A 15,847-nucleotide genomic window follows, 5' to 3' on the forward strand; every position below is an offset into this window, starting at 1 on the left:
AGGTGCGGCCCCGGTCAGTGAGAAGTTGGTGTGGAGCTCCGTGTACTAAAATAATATCATATACCAGAAAGTCCGCCACATCGGTTGCACAACTCGTCGGAAGTGCTCGTGTGATAGCGTACCGTGTCGCATAGTCAGTGGCGACAGCAATCCATTTGTTGCCTGAGCTGGAGATCGTGAATGGGCCAAGCAGGTCGAGGCCAACTCGAAAAAAAGGTTCGATGGGAATGTCGATCGGCTGAAGGAATCCAGCTGGTAGGGAAGATGGCTTTTTGCGGCGCTGGCAGGGTTCACAAGCGGCGACGTAGCGTCGAACAGAGCGGGCATGACCAGGCCAAAAGAAACGACGACGTACACGGTCGTATGTGCGAGAGACGCCCAAGTGGCCCGCCAAAGGAGCGTCATGAAGTTGGTTGAGAACAGTCGCACGAAGATGTGCTGGTATGACGGGGAGCAAGTCATGGCCATATGGATCGAGGTTACGGCGATACAGGATGCCGTCTTTTACCAGGAACATTTGTAGAGATGCGTCGCGAGGCCTTGACTCAAGTTTGCCAATGATGGTTCGCAGGGAAGCATCCAGGCGTTGTTCGTGCCCAAGGTTGAGTAGCTGCGTCACAGACAGAAGGTCTGGAAAGGTGTCAGTATGGGCAGCCTCTTCCACGGGGTAGCGTGATAAGCAATCAGCATCTTGGTGTGACCGCACTGTTTTGTACGTTACGGTGAACGTGTATTCTTGTAATCGTAGGGGCCAACGAGCGAGGCGTCCTGTGGGATCCTTGAGTGAGGCCAGCCAGCAGAGCGCGTGATGGTCGGTGACTACCCGGAATGGACGCCCGTATAAGTATGGGCGAAACTTGGCGACTGCCCACACGAGAGCGAGACACTCGCGTTCCGTGATTGAATAGTTGCGCTCGGCTGTAGATAGCAGGCGGTTTGCATATGCTATAACACGGTCATGTCCGCGTTGATGTTGCATTAGCATTGCCCCGATGCCATGCCCACTAGCGTCAGTGCGAACCTCGGTTGGAGCTGATGGATCGAAATGGGCTAAAATCGGCGGTGTTGTAAGGAGCGTCGTGAGCTGGGAAAAAGATGAGGCTTGATCAGCGCCCCAGAAAAACAGGGTGTCCTTCTTCAGGAGGTTTGTGAGTGGGCGTGCAATGATGGCGAAGTCCTTAACAAACCGCCTAAAGTAGGAGCACAAGCCCACAAAACTGCGAACGACCTTTGTTGACTTCGGAACAGGAAAGTCCGTGACGGCGCGAAGTTTCTCGGGATCCGGGCGGACTCCTGCGGCATCGACGATGTGGCCAAGTACGGTTATTTGACGACGAGCAAAGTGGCATTTCAACGAGTTCAGTTGAAGTCCGGCTCGACGAAAAACTTCAAGAATCGCCGATAAACGCTTGAGATGGGAGTCGAATGTGGGCGAGAAAACGATAACGTCGTCTAAATAACATAAGCAGGTTGACCATTTAAACCCTTGGAGCAACGAGTCCATCATTCTTTCGAATGTGGCCGGCGCATTACAGAGACCAAAGGGCATAACTTTAAAATGATAAAGCCCGTCAGGAGTGACGAATGCGGTCTTCTCACAGTCCATCTCATCCACAGCGATCTGCCAATAGCCAGATCGAAGGTCGATAGTGGAAAAATACGTAGCACCGTAAAGGCAGTCTAAGGCATCGTCGATTCTAGGCAACGGATAAACATCTTTCTTCGTAATTTTGTTGAGATGCCTATAATCTACACAAAAGCGCCATGTTCCATCCTTCTTTCTGATCAGGACGACAGGAGAAGCCCAGGGGCTACAAGAGGGTTCGATTATGTCTTTCGCAAGCATCTTTTCGACTTCCTGTTGTATGACTGTGCGCTCGGACGCGGAAACACGGTATGGACGTCGGTGAATGGGACTCGCGTCACCGGTATTGATGCGATGAGTAACAACACTCGTTCGGCTTAAAGCCGTGCTGGCGAAGTCACTATAGGACTCCAGGACGTGACGAAGGGCTTCCGCTTGATCAGGAGCGAGGTCTGATGGTACCATGTGGTCAACGTCGACGCCCGATGAACGTGTTAGAGTTGGTTCATTGTTTGAGGTGCAGCAACCATCCACTCTGAAGGGTTCAACCGCATGGTCTTGTAGAGCAGTAATTTCGGCCAGGGAGATACCTTGTGGAAGAATTTGGGCAGTGAGGGCAAAATTGACAATAGGAAGGCATGTGCGGCTTCCAACGATTGTCAAAATGGTGTGCGGAAAAGCGACGCCATACGTAAGCATCACAGCATGAATTGGTGCCACCATGTAATCGCCGTCAGGTACAGGTGGTGTAGAGAAGAGGTCGATATGTGTGACACAGTTAGGCGGAAGGCGTGCGAAATCAATGCAGCAAAGGCGACTTTGGGGTGGGTTGGTCATATCAGAAAGTAGAGGCATTTCAAGGTCAAGACAGCCGGCTGAACAATCTATAAGGGCCGAGTGAGCGATTAGAAAATCCATGCCTAGAATTACTTCATGAGGACAATTTTCTATAACGGTGAAAAGAACAGCAGTGCTTCTATCGGCGATAGTCACGCGGGCAGAGCACATGCCAATAATCGCGGCAGTTCCCCCGTCGGCGACTCAAACGGCTCGGTTCAAGGCGGGTGTGACAACTTTCTTTAGGCGGCGACGAAGAGCAGCACTCATTATGGACACATGCGCGCCGGTATCGATCAATGCGCGCACAGGTACATTGTCTAAAGCAACGTTCAACAGATTCCGGGTGGTCGGTAATGTTAAACGAGGATTTCTTGCAGAGGTCGTCGTCAATGCAGCTTCACCTCCAGAAGCTGCACTGCCTAGTTTTCCGGTCGGGGGCGCTGCGAATAGGTCGGAGAGGCAGGACGGCATTGTGGGGGCGAACGAGATTGACGGTGAGCAGGGGATGGTGAGCGGGCGTAGCGAGGTCTCGTCAGAGGTGCGGCAGAATCAGAGGATGTGGTCGGCATAGAGGAACCAAAATCAAATGTTGAGGACGACTGGTGGTCAGAAGTAGCTTGGGTAGGAGGCCCATAGCATGCCGGCGGAGCCCAGTGATTGCGGCAGTGGCGAGCAATATGACCGACACGTCGGCAGTTGAAGCATATGGGCTTGTCGTCCAGTGTACGCCATTCGGACAAAATGCGCTGTCGAGAGTAGTTGGACCCAAATCGAGGAGCGGATGGACGACGATAAAAAGGCTCGGCAGAGTAGGCTGGTTGAATGGGGTGTAAGCCGACGTTCGATAATTCTTGACGAACGACGGCTTGTATCAGTGAGATAGTGGTCGGTGAAGGATCAGGCGTTGTAAATGGAGTAGCTACTGGTTGGGCTGCCTCGACCTCACGACGAATGATGCGGGTGAGGTTGTCACATCGGGGAACTGGGCGGACGGAGTCATCACAAGAGGAAGTAGCAGCTGTGTTCGGCAGGCGCGTGATGCCGTGGGTGACGCGGCGGGCTTTAGCCTGATCTAGACGGCAGCACTCTGTCAGGATCGTGTCGATTCTCGTGATATTATTAAAAACCAGCAGGTTGAAGGCATTGTCAGCAATCCCTTTGAGGACATGGTTAACTTTTTCTTCTTCTGACATGCGCTGGTCGACCTTGCTACAAAGCGCCAAGACGTCAAGAGTGTATGGAGACGTACGATTCAGTAGACGTCTGGGCGCGACTGGCGAGAGTCTTCTTGGCAGCGAGCTGACGACCAGATGAATCGCCGAAAAGATCACGGATCTTCGATTTGAAAAGATCCCAGCTCGTGATTTCGGCTTCGTTGGTTTCGAACCATGTCCGCGGCGTGCCGTCGAGGTAGAACACAACATTGGCGAGCATGAGCGTGGGATCCCAGCGGTGGGTAGCACTGACTCGCTCGTACCGGTGCAGCCAGGAGTCAACGTCGATGGTGCCGTCAGCGGAGAAAGTTCCAGGATCCCGCAGGGGTGGCAGGGTGACGTAGGTTGTCGACTCGGATCGAGAGACCGGTGGGGATGAGGCACTGGCAGTTGAAGTAGCCGAAGAATCCCCGGTGTTGCGACCGCTGCGCGTCTCCATCGAGGTACGGGAGTCGTCCACCTCCACCAATAATGTTACGGGTAACTTATTTAATAAATTAAATACGATGCACTGTGCTCGGCGAACAAGATGATGACAGTTCATAAACAACCAGCCACCAACGTCGTCTTTCTCCTTCTTCCAGACAGGCTGTGCCAGCTGTTGCGTATAAGTACATAAACTTTATCGCAAAAAGTTTCTGTAATCATGAGATAGAAGTAATACATGGAGAAACTTGAACACCAGGGTGTGCATCGCTCTGCCATTGCGTTCCAGATTTGGCATCAAGATATAGTGAAATACTTTTGCAGCAATTGACAACGAACATGCTTTTTTTTTTTTTTTTGAAAGTACGCATTATCTATTTATAGAAATAACAGTGCAGTATCAAGTGAGAAACACTTAATCTTTCGTCTGCTGCAATGCCAGGTGCGTGTGTCAAAGTGATATTCCCCCAACACACATGTTTTGTTCTGAAGTTGAGTCGGGGGAGCATGACGGTGCATATGATTAGCTTCGCCGTCGTTTAGTAGTCCATATGAACTACTTTAGGCAAGACGCGCTCGTTAAAAAACATGAAATCGATGCAATATCTTGCACCAGCATTAGACGCTGTATTGCAGCGGCGAGTACATAAGGCTTCGTTTAAACTGTCAAACATGACTCGTACAGCTCCAACGTTCCAGGAAATCAGGAGATTTAGTAGTCTTCAGCCTCTTCAAACAACAAAGACACTGCTTCAGCCCTTTTCAACACACCCCACTACCAGCGCTGCATGAAGAACGAAACTGAAACGGTAGATAAATGGCAGCATATCCACGGGGTGAATGATGGAGAGAGGGCAAAGCATCCGTACGTCCATTCGTTCTTGCTTCCGTCCATCCATGCGTCCGTCTGTGAGACCGTCCGTGCGTCCATCTGCCCGTCCGTACGTGCGTCTGTTTGTACACCTGGACGTCCATCCGTGCATCTGTTTTTGCGTTCGTTCATGCATCCGCCCCTGCGTTCGTCCATGCGTCCATCCGTCCGTGCAGCCATCCGTGCATCCGTCCATGCGTCTGTCCGTGTGTCCATTTGTCCATCTAGTCAACACTCCAAGTGCCACCATCTCGCATCTTTTCATCATATATTCCCCATATAGAAGCACCGCCACCCAGCGGACATAACAAAGACTAAACGACAGGTGGCACACGCACGCTTTCTTACGGCTTGCGCTTCTTGTCTACTTCCCACCTTTAACCACCTCGAGTTCACGGTATATACTAGTTCACTGTATTCATGGCACTGCGGCCGAACGCTCGCTAAACCTTTCGAAAACCAAGGAGGTTACGCCCAGCGAGTATGACGTAGCAAACTTTTTCAGTCAGATAGTGCTCAACGTACATGCCAATGGCTGCTAATAGGGAATGAGAGACAGGAGAATTTGGCTTTTAGTTAACGCACACGCTGCAAATTTTTTATTGTTCAGCAACGCACAGGAGAAATCTCCCACCGGCACCACCTTGCAGGTCAAAGCGTAAAACTGGTTACGCACTACGACTACGACGAGAGACGAATGGGTGCCGCCTTAAGGAGCTTTGCCCCTAGAAGATGTGTAGAAAGTTCACAAGCTAACGCTATCCAATCCGAAGCCTGTACTTCGCATAATTACCATGGGGGTGCACGATCGCAGAGACGAATTCCTCTCTAGGTAATATTGTATGAAAATCTATGCGATAAACCTTTGCATACCAACATAAGACATTAGGTCTGCTGGGGCGAGGAGTTATTTGATGGTTGTGCCACAGGCCTGTGCATGAGGGAGACAGAAAGGGCAGCCATCTGCCCTAGTCGCCTAAAAAAGAGGGGGCACCAAGTCTGTTCCATACACTGACTTACAAGGGCAGCAGAGGGGGCAGCCGCCTCCCCTAGTCTCCTAAGAGAAAGGGGGCGCCAAGCCTATTCCATACACTGACTCAATGAGGAGGGGAGCAGAATGTCTGCCCCATACATTGACTTAAAAGGGAGGAGGAGGCACTGTGACATACCTTTGCCCCCCTCCCTGAAAGGGAACCCTGTGCACGCGTCTTGGTTGTGGGTCGAGATATGACCCATGGAAAGGATTCTACTTTGGTTTCAATTTATGCCATTACTAGTGCCAGCTCTACCGCATACGTGATTGATACCAGGATGCTGGTTGCGTTGTGCGCTGTGGTCAACACAACTAATGCCGGAATTTGGCGGTGCGTTCATATTGCCGTTTCAGTCACTGCAGCATTACTGCGCTTCGATGCTGGACTTGTATTGGACTCTTCATGAGCTAGCGGGCATCGCATGCTGAGTTCGCTGTTGTAAGCAGCACGAGAAAAAAGAATGTTGCAATGTTCTCTGTGTGCTGTTGGGCTCTTCTAAATTGTGATCTGTGCTGCTGGTGCTTGTGCTCCTGTTCGTCTATGAGTGACTACACTGAGAGCAGCTGCGATGCCAAGGAAGTGTTGTGCACACATTTCTGGACCTCAAGAGTAGGTATTTGAATTTCGGACTGACCAAGGCATGCGCAAGGCATGAATATGGGCAATACTAAGGGATAGTGTCACCCCAACAAAACATGAAAACGTAAATATGCTGCTTTTCTTTCGTTTCATGTACAGTGAAATCTCGGTAGAACGAATCTCACGTTAACAAACTTTTCACATTAACGAAATTTTCAAAAATCCTGTGCCGACTGCTAATAGTTCCGATGTAAAATTGTTTCACTACTACAAACTTCAGAATACTGACCTTTTCAGAATAACGAGCGCTAATATTAACCGCGTTATATTAACAATTATAATATCCACATTATATTAACAACGCCTCAGTACTACGAGCTCATTTTCTGAAAGCCGTCGCGATTACTGGAGCGGTACGCAAGCGGACGACACAGCGAACGGACGCCTTACTTTTTGGAAGACGCGAGACGGTGCTGAGGGGGAAAAAACAAAAAAACAAAGAAGGACTTTCTTTTCTTTCTTTATGTTGACAAACGCTGACACCGCAGGTTTACAAGCGCAGAGACGAGGGGCAAGAGCAACACGAGAGGGCAAAGTCAGCGAGGCAGAGTGGGAGTTGCGGAGCGGCAAGCATGGGGACGGAAAACCTGAGACAGCGAGAGAGTAGAGAACGAAATGCAAGCAATTTTCTTTTTTAGCACTTTTTTTTTCTTCGGAAGAGGCGATCACAGCCGCGACGCTTCGGGATTTTCTTTTTTTGTCACTTCTATATGTGCTCTAGGAGGCCTTGTTTGTCAGTCGTGTTCATCTCTTTTCGGTGATTACTTATCACATCCGCAAAGCAAGTCGGCGTTCGCGTTGCGGTACTACTACAGATGAGTTCATCTCTTTGCGACAAAGAAGCAGAATCAGTTTTCGCTAAGCGAGAAAGTGGATATTCTTTAATTGGAAGGCAAAAAGCTAGCTGTTGTGACCAAATAACTGAAATAGTCTGGTTGATATTGACGCAAGGTGAACGCAGTATTCAAACTACGCGCGCTAGTTCATGCGCCCCCCCAAGAGATCAGCGGCTTTATGATCAAACAAGAAAAGGCCGTGACGGCGCGCGCTTCCTCAGCACGGGATTTTGATGAAGAAGAAGTGGACCACCACTCGAGGGTTTTTCTCTCTCGGAGATTGATCCCTTTTTGCTGATCGCCTGTTACAGACGCCGCTACTTTTCGGGCACAAGTTCACCCCAATAAACAGTTATTCGTACACCATTTGGATTGTACGTAACAATTCTGGTGGAAGTGCTGGGTAATGATCCCAAACCCAGTTGGACTTCGAGGAAGCAGCCCGGAACCACGAGCAGTCCAACCAACTGAGCTCACGCCAGTTCATCAGCGCTCCAGCCGTCGTCTACGTGGTGAGCCGCCGGAATTTCCCCTGCCACTAGAGCCCAGAGTGTCTCCAGCTGCCTCCGGTGAGAGTACCGAAATGTCGTCTCCAACCGCTGCCGCACACGCCGTTTCGTCTCCAGTCGCTGCCACGCACGTCGTTGTCGATGAGCCACGGACGCCGGACCCTTTTCATGGCGATCCTCATGAAGACGCCGAGGATTGGCTGGAGGGTTTTGAGCGCGTCGCCAACTGCAACGGATGGCCCGAAGAACGGAAGCTCCGCCGAGTTTATTTCGCATTGCAGGACAGCGCACGAACGTGGTTTGAAAACCATGAAGGTACCATTCGATCGTGGGATGATTTCCGACGGGAGCTACTAGCCACATACCCGAGTACAGACCGCAAGGAAAGAGCTGAAGCTGCCTTGCAGGCAAGAAACCAGCGCAACAATGAAAGCGTCGCAATGTATGTGGAAGACATGTGCCGGTTATTCCGCCGGTCTGATCAAAATATGAGCGAGGACAAGAAACTTCGGCACCTGATGCGTGGGGTGAAGCAGGAGATTTTTGCCGGTTTGCTCCGATGTCCCCCACGGAACGTCGCTGAATTTCGCACCGAGGCGACAGCGGTTGAAAAGACTCTGCAACAGCGAGCGAGGCACTACAATCGAGATGTTAACGTCGCATCCGTAGACGCGGTGTCAGCAGTCTTCGGGAATGGCATCGACGTATTACGAGAGCTCATTCGATCGGTGGTTCGAGAAGAGCTCCAGAAGCTAAACGGCAACCCCTCAATGGTCTCGTCTTTAGGGGAAGTTGTTCGGGAGGAGGTGAGACAGGCAGTCCCTGAGCAGCAGCCACAAGCCCAGCCTGTGCAAGCGTCAGTTCCGATGCAGCCCGCAGTCTCATACGCCGAGGTACTGAGAAACACTCCTGTACCTCATTTCGTCGCCCCTGGACCTCCTTTCGCCGCCCCTGGACCTTATTTCGCCGCAGCAAGCACGCATCTGCCGAAACCTCGATTTACGCCGTCCCCAGCCGAGACTAGGATCCGAAAAGCTGATATATGGTGCACTCCTGATCGAATTCCGCTTTGTTATCACTGCGGCGAAGCTGGCCATCTTTACCGGATGTGTGCATATCGCCGAGCTGGACTTCGGGGTTTTCCCGTAAATGCTGCCTGTCCACGGAATGGGGAGCGACCTTTTGAAATCGAGGAGTACTCGTCAACGCGTCAAGGGGCTCACTCCTCGCAGCAGCATCAGTCTCGGTCGACAGCGCCACTGAGGTATCGGTCACCAAGTCCGCGCCCATCTTCAAACTCTCCGAGGCGACTTCCCCAAAGCCCGCTTCGGGAAAACTAGAATCGGCGACCTGGGGAGGTAAGGCCGCTGCCGACGCAAGAAAACAACCTCCAGTGCCGATTTCAAAATGTGATGACGGACCCGAGACTACGTGCGGAAATGGTAACGTCGCTTCTGATTTGTCGGTAATTATAGACGGTTACGAAACGAATGCTTTAGTAGACACAGGCGCAGACTATTCCGTGATGAGCAGGGGACTTGCCAGAACGCTGAAAAAAGTGCTGACCCCTTGGATAAGACCACAAGTGCGAACCGCCGGGGGACACCTTATCGATCCGGCAGGCATGTGTACCTCTAGAGTTGGGATACGCGGCTTCACCTACGTCACCAGCTTCATTGTCCTGTCGGAGTGTTCAAGAGATGTAATTATCGGAATGGACTTTTTGCAGGCCAATGGCGCAGTGATAAACTTGCAGGAAACGTGCGTCTCGTTCTCGACGAAACACGCCATCGCGACTTTCGAGAGTGAAAAACGATTCGATGCGCTCCAGATTGCAGGTGATGATGTAACAGTACCCGCAAGATCCATCATCGTTGTCACCGTAAAAAGCAATGTGTACAACGACTATGAAAAAATGGCAGAAAGCAATACTGGGCTATTACTCGAGAAAGGGATCTGTGCAGCAAAAGGTATTGTACGACTGCGTGATGGGTGTACGAGTGTCTTCCTGACAAATTTCCGAAATGAGGTGCAGCACCTTGCGAAGGGAACTGTGGTTGGTCACTTGCATAATTACGTTCCGATTACGGATTTGAATTCTTCCGAGACTGCACCACTGCACCCTGACGGTATAGATTCCATACTCGCATCTATCCACATCGAAGCAGCCCTATCACCGAACCAGAAACAAAAAATCGAGAGCCTTATACGAGAGTACGCCTCATGTTTTTCCACGTCATCGAAAGTGCAAAGAACGTCTATCATCAAACACCGCATCATAGTCGATCAATCTGTTAGACCTATTTGCCAGCACCCGTACCGAGTGTCACCAAAAGAGAGAGAAGTCATCAGAGGCCAAGTTGAAGAAATGCTCAAGGACGACGTAATTCAACCGTCGGCCAGCCCATGGGCCTCACCTGTAGTACTGGTAAAGAAAAAGGACCAGACCTTGCGCTTCTGCGTTGACTACCGAAAATTGAACGTCGTCACAAAGCGGGATGTCTATCCCCTTCCAAGGATCGATGACACGCTTGACAGACTACGAGACGCAAAATTTTTTTCCTCTCTAGACCTCAAGAGCGGATACTGGCAGATAGAGGTGGACGAACGAGATCGCGAGAAAACTGCTTTCGTGACCCCAGATGGGTTATACGAGTTCAAGGTACTCCCATTTGGCCTGTGTTCCGCACCCGCCACATTTCAGTGGATGATGGATACTGTGCTGTCCGGGTTAAAATGGCAGTCCTGCCTTGTTTATCTCGATGACGTCGTGATCTTTTCGGCCACCTTCGATCAGCATGTGGAACGACTACGAACTGTGCTCGAAGCGATTAGTTCAGCAGGGCTGACGATAAAACCCCAAAAGTGCCATTTTGGTTTTCATGAACTGCTTTTCCTCGGTCATGTGGTTAGCTCTGAAGGCATTCGACCTGACCCCGAAAAGACAGCAGCTGTAGAAAAGTTTCCTAGACCGACAGATAAAAGGGCTGTGAGACGATTCTTAGGACTTTGTGCCTATTACAGAAGATTCGTTAAAGATTTTTCGAAGATTGCGGAGCCACTAACCCGACTGACGAAAGAAGACATGCCTTTCACCTGGACAAGCGAGCAAGAAGAGGCGTTCAATGAGCTACGACAGCGACTCCTATACCACCCTGTCCTGGCACATTTCCACGAAGAAGCCGAAACAGAGATTCACACGGACGCAAGCAATTTGGGACTAGGCGCCGTCCTTGTGCAGCTGCAAAACGGAGAGGAAAGAGTGGTCGCATATGCTAGTCGCACTCTTTCGAGAGCTGAAATAAATTATTCGGCGACGGAAAAAGAATGTCTGGCGGTAATATGGGCCATACAGAAATTCCGACCGTACTTATATGGTAGACCATTTCGAGCAGTGAGCGACCATCACTCGTTGTGCTGGCTCGCAGGCCTAAAGGACCCTTCTGGGCGACTTGCTAGATGGAGCCTCAGGTTGCAAGAATACGACATAACAGTCGTATACAAGTCGGGTCGCAAGCACAGCGATGCTGATTGCCTATCACGCGCACCAATGGAATCTGCACCTGGGGAAGATGGAGACGACTTTCCGTTTCTTGGGGCCGTGAGCACCGCAGACATGACTGAATATCAGCGATCTGACGCGGAGTTGCTTAAACTGATCAAGCATCTGGAAGGGCAACCCGTGCGTGTTCCTCGAGTTTTCGTCCGGGGATTGTCCTCGTACCTCATGAGAAACAACGTTTTATACAAAAGAAACTTCGAGCACAGCAAGGAGAAATTCCTACTCGTCGTTCCTTCGGCCTTGCGACCCGAAATCCTGGAAGCCTGCCACGATGACCCAGCAGCAGGACACCTCGGAGTGAGTAGAACATTGGCTCGCATCCGCACAAAATACTACTGGCCAAAGTTACTGGATGCTGTACAGCATTATGTAAGGACATGTAGAGATTGCCAGAGACGCAAAACGCCTCCATTGAAACCTGCAGGATTTCTCCAACCAATTGAACCACCTGAGTCTCCGTTCGAACAAGTAGGAATGGATCTACTTGGTCCATTTCCCACGTCATCAATGGGCAACCGATGGATTGTAGTGGCGACAGACTACTTAACCCGGTATGCCGAGACAGCCTCTCTCACCAGGGGCACGGCTATAGAAGTAGCTAAATTTTTCGTCACTAACATTGTACTACGGCATGGTGCCCCAAAGGTGGTTATCACGGATCGAGGAACTGCATTCACAGCCAATCTGACACAGTCCATTATGAAACTTACCCACACAAGTCATAGGAAAACAACGGCTTACCACCCCCAAACTAATGGGCTAACCGAGCGACTCAACAGAACTCTAACCGATATGTTGTCCATTTACGTTGACTTGGAGCACCGTGCGGGGGACAAGATACTGCCGTACGCCACTTTCGCTTACAATACTGCTGTGCAGGAGACTACTAAAGTGACGCCATTCTAGCTAGTCTATGGTCGAGTAGTTACCACACCATTAGATGCAATGCTGCCTGTAGGCGACAATAAAGAGCACAAGCCTGACACCAGCGAATTCATTGAGCGAGCCGAAGAAGCACGGCAGTTGGCGCGACATCGCATAAAACAACAACAACGCGTGGATGCAAACCGTTACAACCTTCGTCGGAGAGGAGTCGACTACGCACCAGGCGACCTAGTTTGGATTTGGACTCCTGTGCGGACGCCTGGCCTTTCCGAAAAGCTCATGCGCCGCTATTTCGGCCCTTACCGAGTCCTTCGTCGCATCAGCTCCTTGAACTACGAGGTGTCACCGGAAGGACAAGTGAGCTCATCAAGATGCCGAAGGAGCACAGAAATCGTGCATGTAGTCAGAATGAAGCCATACTATGACAGGCAATGAACATCGAATTATACACACCCGATTATGAGGAATACCTATTTCTCCATTGGAAATCACGCATTCAGACCATCTCAGCAACACTGCTTTTACGCATCGGGACGATGTGTTTTTGGAGGAGGGATAATGACGCAAGGTGAACGCAGTATTCAAACTACGCGCGCTAGTTCATGCGCCCGCCCAAGAGATCAGCGGCTTTATGATCAAACAAGAAAAGGCCGTGACGGCGCGCGCTTCCTCAGCACGGGATTTTGATGAAGAAGAAGTGGACCACCACTCGAGGGTTTTTCTCTCTCGGAGATTGATCCCTTTTTGCTGATCGCCTGTTACAGACGCCGCTACTTTTCGGGCACAAGTTCGCCCCAATAAACAGTTATTCGTACACCATTTGGATTGTACCTAACAATATAGATGAGAGCGCCAGCGATGAACAGAGGGAGATCCTGGCGTAAACGAGACGCGCTTTTTTATTGCCCCGGTCTGTGTGCGGGCTTCTCAACCAGTGCTTTAGTGCGACGTGTACCGCTTTCTTGCGGGACGATATGCATTTCTTGCAGGCCGGTTTATTTGATTGACAGTTCTAACAAGCTACTCTACTTCGCGTGTGCTGGTGCACTCTGCTGCATTCTCTCACAAGGACCATGGTAGAGTCCGTACTTTATAAGATATCCCGCTCCAATGAACATCTAACTCATGACATGTCGAAGCAGAGAGCGGATTCTCATTGCTTTGCGCCGGGTAGCCGAAGCGGCTACGCGAGCGATCCGAAGGCGTCGTTGTTTGCATCTTCCAAGGGCGATGATCTTCGCACAAAGTGGTAGCGTGAGCTCTGGCAGACAGGCCTCTGACCGAAACTTCAGCAATGTGCAAACATTATTTCGAGCCAAAATATATCCTGCTCGATTATATGCACATGATAAATGGCAGTGGAGGGTGCATTCCCCAAGGAAAACCATCACTGCTTGCTGATGCCGTGCCAAAGCTTTTACCAGGTTGTCCACACAGTAACTAACCGGGTAATTTTACATCTGTATGAACCAGAAAGTGAACGTGGTTAGAAGTAACCATATGCGCGCCTCTGCAGGAGTCCACAACGGCTTGACAACGCAGCCAAAGCTGGCATGAATGGATGGATGCAATGAGCGTCCCCTTTATAACGTGGCAGTGACGTGTGTCACCAGGGTCGCAAGAAAAAAAAATGAAAAGAAATATTTTCTTTTATGTGTGCTAATGCCTTATCTACTTGAATTAAGTTGATGTTACATAACAAACAAAAATATAAATTTGTGTTCCATTTCCGTGCTTCTTCAGGCAGAGTGACCTCATTTTCACACTATTTCTGTTCTTTATCTCTACTTTTCTGCCACCAACACTCTGTCTTTTACTTGCTTATATCGCAGACGTGTTCAGCTTTCCATGTTTGTCCCTGAAACCCAAAGACTCATGTATGCTTGTACCCACACCTATACCTGGTTGGATATCGCCGCATTCAATCATAACAAAATCCACCGTTACTTTAACTTCCCTACAGCATGTACATTGTCCTTCTTCTTTACTGAATCTCGCTTTATGACTAAGCGTTCTAGAGCAACCTGCCCTCACTTCGAACGGTAACACACTTTCCCTTGAATTATCGTAAAATACCTCTCCCGCCTTATTTAATTTGTGCCCTTTCAGCAGTTACTGAGAGCCGGCTTTTTTTCCATCACTGTCATCCAATAAATAATCTCCATCTCTCTGACTTTTCCCTTAATGCTTCTTGTTGCATGGGTCACCTACACTGACAGACGTGTATTTACTGGCGAGCCTCCTAGTTCTTTTCCTCTATTGGGGTGCACGCTCTTCCTATAGTACAAATACCTGGACACTTTCCCTGCCCATCTACTCTTCTTCATTTTCCTAATGTTCTGTTCAAATCTCATTTTGCTCTGAGCTTCCCTTACCTCAAAGCCTGTTCATCCCGTATCCCCCTTTACAGCCTCATTCATCGTCTTCCCATAAGCGCCCAATGCGAGGCGTCCCACAGTTCTTTGATTTACATCCTATCCTAATTGCACTTCTGACTTCATGCACACCACTGTGTTCCTAAATGTAAGCCCTGGAACCATTATGCTTTTCCACAGACCTTGAACCACTTTGTACCTATTATATTCCTATAATGCTCTGTGCTTAATTATTGCAGCATTCCTCTTTCCCTTTGCTGCCGATGTTCTTTTCTGTACATTCATATCGACATCAGACTCTGGAGTTTTGCGGACACGCAGTGCCTCCTCTCAACGCAGTTTTGAATAGTGCAAAGCCAGACTCTCTTGCACAGTTTGCTGCATAACTAGGTGCAAGTACAACGTACGAAACAACGATTTAGCCAAATATTAGGCGTATTTGTGCATGGAACACTTGGAAAAAAAAGCAACGAATTTCTCTCCGCTAGTCAAACGCGTCACCAAATCGCCGTGAAGTGCCTGCTGGTTCACTCGCCAGTACAACGGCGAAAACATGAGCAGGCACGACAGCTCCGTGCTCCACGAAGAAGGAGCCCACTTGACACTACTAATGCGTCGTGAATTGCCACTAGTATAAAGGACTTTAATTTTACTGATTTACGACTTTTGCAAAACAGAATGATGAGAGCGATAGATACAGGCTGTTGCGCCATTGTAAACGTGTTGGATAAGCGAATTACTCACATTCTCAACAGCCGTTCGCACGAGAGTGCGATAACGTAGGTCTCCTGCTATTGTTTTCAGTAGCCTTGACGGAGAATCATGGTAACTTTGATTATGAAGCTTAACAGACCCTCTGACCACGATGCGCAACGTGCAACGTTATATAGGTGAAGCGCGCTATAAACATCGCACACGGTGTGACCACCGATAATCTGAAGTTGCACACTGAAGCATTACGCCTGAAGGCTTTCAAGGCTCTAAGTTCTGGTTTTACTTAGGAAATGTGAACACGTACTTCAAAGAGGCAAATCGCAAAATGATCACGACTGCAACCAGATTTCTCTTGCC

At 49.7% G+C, this 15,847-nt stretch overlaps 1 protein-coding gene across 2 annotated transcripts in view; it reads right to left on the minus strand.

Moving 5' to 3' along the window:
• LOC119180657 (protein aurora borealis) overlaps window positions 1-15,847 on the minus strand; it is a 221,392-nt gene that overhangs the window by 35,376 nt on the left and 170,169 nt on the right. The window lies entirely within an intron of this gene.

The sequence above is a fragment of the Rhipicephalus microplus genome, unplaced genomic scaffold (assembly GCF_043290135.1).
Source record: "Rhipicephalus microplus isolate Deutch F79 unplaced genomic scaffold, USDA_Rmic scaffold_14, whole genome shotgun sequence".
NCBI lineage: Eukaryota > Metazoa > Arthropoda > Arachnida > Ixodida > Ixodidae > Rhipicephalus > Rhipicephalus microplus.